Below are 3,938 nucleotides of genomic sequence, written 5' to 3'. Positions count from 1 at the left end.
GGTGGATTCTTGACCATCTGAGCCACCAGAAAAACCTATGTGCCTGTGGTCAATTAATCTAGATAAAGGAGGCAAGGGAATATAATGGGGAAAAAAAGAATCTCTTCATTAAATGGTACTGGGAAAATGACAACTACATGCAGAAGTATGAGACTAGAACATTTCCTCATATCTTATACAAAAATAAATACCAATGTAAAACCTGAAATCATAAAACTAGAAGACACATAGACAGAACACTTTTCGACATCACTCACAGCAGTGTTTGCTTGGATCTGTCTCCTGAGGCAAAAGAAATAAAAGTGAAAACTTTAAAAAATGAGACTTATTTATATTTTAAAGTTTTTTCCCAGCAAAGGAAATTATTGACAAAATAAAGGATAATCACCTAAATGGGATAAAATATTTGCAAATTATATGATCAACAAGGATTTAGTATCCAAACTATATAAACCACTCATGCAATTCAATTAAAAAAAAATGTGCAGAAGACCAGAACAGACATTTTCCCAAGGATACACAGATGGCCAACAGCCATATGGAAAGATGCTCAGCACGGTTAATAATCAGGAAATGCAAATCAAAACCACAAAACCACAATAAGATATTACTTCACACTTTGTCAGAATGACTGTTGTGAAAAAGTCTCCAAATAACCAATGTCGGCAGAGATATTGAGCAAAGGAAGCTGTTACGCAATGTTGGTGGCAGTATTAATCAGTGTGGCAGGTGTGGAAACAGTGTTGAGATTCCTAAAGAAACTAAAAAAAGAACTATCACGTAATCTAGCAATTCCATTCCTGGGTATATATCTGCAAAGAAGGAAAACACTAATTCAGAAAGATACGAGAACTACAGTGTTCATACAAGCATTATTTACAAAAGCAATGATATGAAACCAATCCATGTATCCATCAACAGATGAGGTAATAAAGAAGTGCGTGCGTGCACACACACACACACACACACACACACACACACACACACTGGAATATTACTCAGCCACAAAAAAGAACGAAATTCTTCCATCTGCAATGAAGTGCATGGATGGTTCTAGGGAATATTATTCTTGGTAAAAAGTCAGAGAAAGACAAATACTGTTTGTATTGACTTACAGGTAGAATCTAAGCAGTAAAAAAAATCACAAATACATATAACAAAACAGAAATAGACTCACAGATGTTAAAAGCAAACTAGAGGACACGGGTCTGGAGAGGGACATGGGAGGGGTAGGGAAGTGATAAGGGACTAGCAGACACAACTATGTATAAAACAGATAAGCAATGGAGATGTGTCAATATTTAGAGCAGAAGGAAATATATCCGTTACTTTGCAATAACTTCAAATGGAATATAATCTACAAAAACATTGAGTCCATATGATGTACACTTGAAACTAAAATAATATTGTAGAGCAACTATGTTCACCAAGAAAAGGTATCCATATTTATCATATTAATCAACATGAAAAAAATTTAGGTAAATGATTGAAATAAAAGAATAACATTTCTTAGTATCTGGGACTGTCGATAATACAGAAAGAGAACATTACTTAAAAAAAAAAAGAAGAAGAAAGGTAACGTTTTTCTTAAGCAGAGAGGACTTATGTTTCCTAACCAAGTCTATAACATGATTTCAGTAATTTAGGTTGATTTCCTTAAAGATTTACTTTCCAAAATTATATAATTTCTGTGCAAATTATTCTGCAAGTATTTAGTGCTACTGAAAGACATGCATTCTATGATGATTTTTAGTACTTTAAGGCACTTAAAACTATGCTAGATGAAAATTATTGATGAAATCTGACATGTAAACATACAAATTATATTCTCATTTCAGCAGTCAAAATTTGCCAGTATCATGGTACATCCCTACATGACTAACTAGAAAAACTATAGCTTTGACTATCTGGGCCTTGGTCTGTAAAGACATGTCTCTGCTTTTTAAAATGCTGCCTAGGTTTGTCCTAGCTTTTCTTCCAAGGAGTGAGTGAAGTGTCTTTTAATTTCATGGCTACAGTCACCATACACAGTGATGTTGGAGCCCAAGAAAATAAAGCCTGTCACTGTTGCCATTTTTCCCCATCTATTTGCCATGAAATGATGAGACCAGATGCCATTATCCTAGCATTTTAAATGTTGAGTTTTAAGTCAGCTCTTTCACTCTCCTCTTTCACCTTCAATCTCCTTATCTGAGGTTATTGATATTTCTCCTAGCAATCTTGATTCTATCTTGTGATTCATCCAGCCTGGTACTCCACATGATGTACTCTGCATAGAAATTGAATAAGCAGGGTGACAACATACAGCCTTGACATACTCCTTTCCCAATTTTGAACCAGTCCATTGTTACAAGTCTGGTTCTGTTTCTCCTTGACCTACATACAGGTTTCTCAGAAGGCAGGTAATGTGGTCTGCTATTCCCATCTCTTTAAGAATTTTTCATAGCTTGTTGAGATCCACACAAAGATTTTAGCATAGTAAATGAAGCAAAGTGTGGAATTACCTTTCTTTTTCTATGATCCAGTGGGTGTTGGCAATTTAATCTCTGGTTCCTCTGCCTTTTCTAATCCAACTTGTACATCTAAAAGTTCTCAGTTCACTAACTCTTACAGTCTACCTTGAAGGATTTTGCACATTACCTTGCTAGCATGGGAAATGAGTGCACTTATGCAGCAGTTTGAATACTCTTGGCAACTGCCTTTTGAGACTGGAATGAAAATGGATTTTTCCAGTCCTGTGATCACTGATGAGTTTTCCAAACTTTGCTGGCATACTGAGTGCAGCACTTTAATAGCATCATCTTTAAAGATTTGAAATAGCTCAGCTGGAATTTCATCATCTCCACTAGCTTTGTTCATAGTGATGCTTCCTAAGGCCCACTTGACTTCACAACTCCAGGATGTCTGGCTTTAGTTGGGTTACCACACCATCCTGGTTATCCCTATCATTAAGATCTTCTCTGTACAGTTCTTCTGTGTATTCTTGCCTCCTCTTCTTAATATCTTCTGCTTCTGCTAGGCCCATACCATTTCTGTCCTTTATTGTGCCCATCTGTGCATAAAATATTCCCTTTGTATCTCTAATTTTCTTGTAAAAATCTCCAGTCTTTTCCATTCTATTGCTTTCCTCTTTCTTTGCATTGATCACTAAAGAAGGCTTGCTTGTCTCTCTCTGTTATTCTTTGGAAGTCTGCATTCGGATGGTATATCTTTCCTTTTCTCTTTTGCCTTTAGCTTCTGTTCTTTTCTCACAAATTTGTAAGCCCTCCTCAGACAACCATTTTGCCTTGTTGCATTTCTTTTTGTTGGGGATGTTTTTGATCACCACCTCTTGTACAATGTTATGACCCTCCATCCACAGTTCTTCAGGCACTCTGCCTATTGGACTTAATCCTTTGCATCTATTTGTCACTCCCACTGTATAATCTGATTTAGGTCATACCTGTGTGTCCTAGTGGTTTTCCATATTTTAAGTTAAGCCTTCATTTTGCATTCCAGTCCCATATGATGAAAAATACTTGTGTGTGTGTGTGTGTGTGTTAGTTCTAGAAAGTCTTGTAGGTCTTCACAGAACCATTCAACTTCATCTTATTCAGTTTAAGTGACTGGGCATAGACTTGGATTACTGTGATATTGGATGGTTTGCCTTGGAAACAAACTGAGATCATTTTTGAGAATACACTCAAGTACTGTGTTTTGGACTCTTTGTTGCCTCTGGGGGCTCTTCCTTTTCTTATAAGGTATTATTCCCCACAGTAGTAGATATAACAGTCATTTAAACTAATTTGCCCATGCTGGTCCATTTTAGTTCACTGATTCCTAAAATATCAAGGTGCTCTTGCCACCTCCTCTTTGACCACCTCCAATATTTTTTGCCTTGTTATACTGTTCATGGGTTTCTAAAGGCAAGAGTGATGAAGCAGTTTGCCATTCCCATC

The sequence above is a fragment of the Muntiacus reevesi genome, chromosome 12 (assembly GCF_963930625.1).
Source record: "Muntiacus reevesi chromosome 12, mMunRee1.1, whole genome shotgun sequence".
Classification (NCBI taxonomy): Eukaryota; Metazoa; Chordata; class Mammalia; order Artiodactyla; family Cervidae; genus Muntiacus; species Muntiacus reevesi.
The sequence above is the reverse complement of the archived record's forward strand: the minus strand, read 5'-3'. Positions refer to the sequence as shown.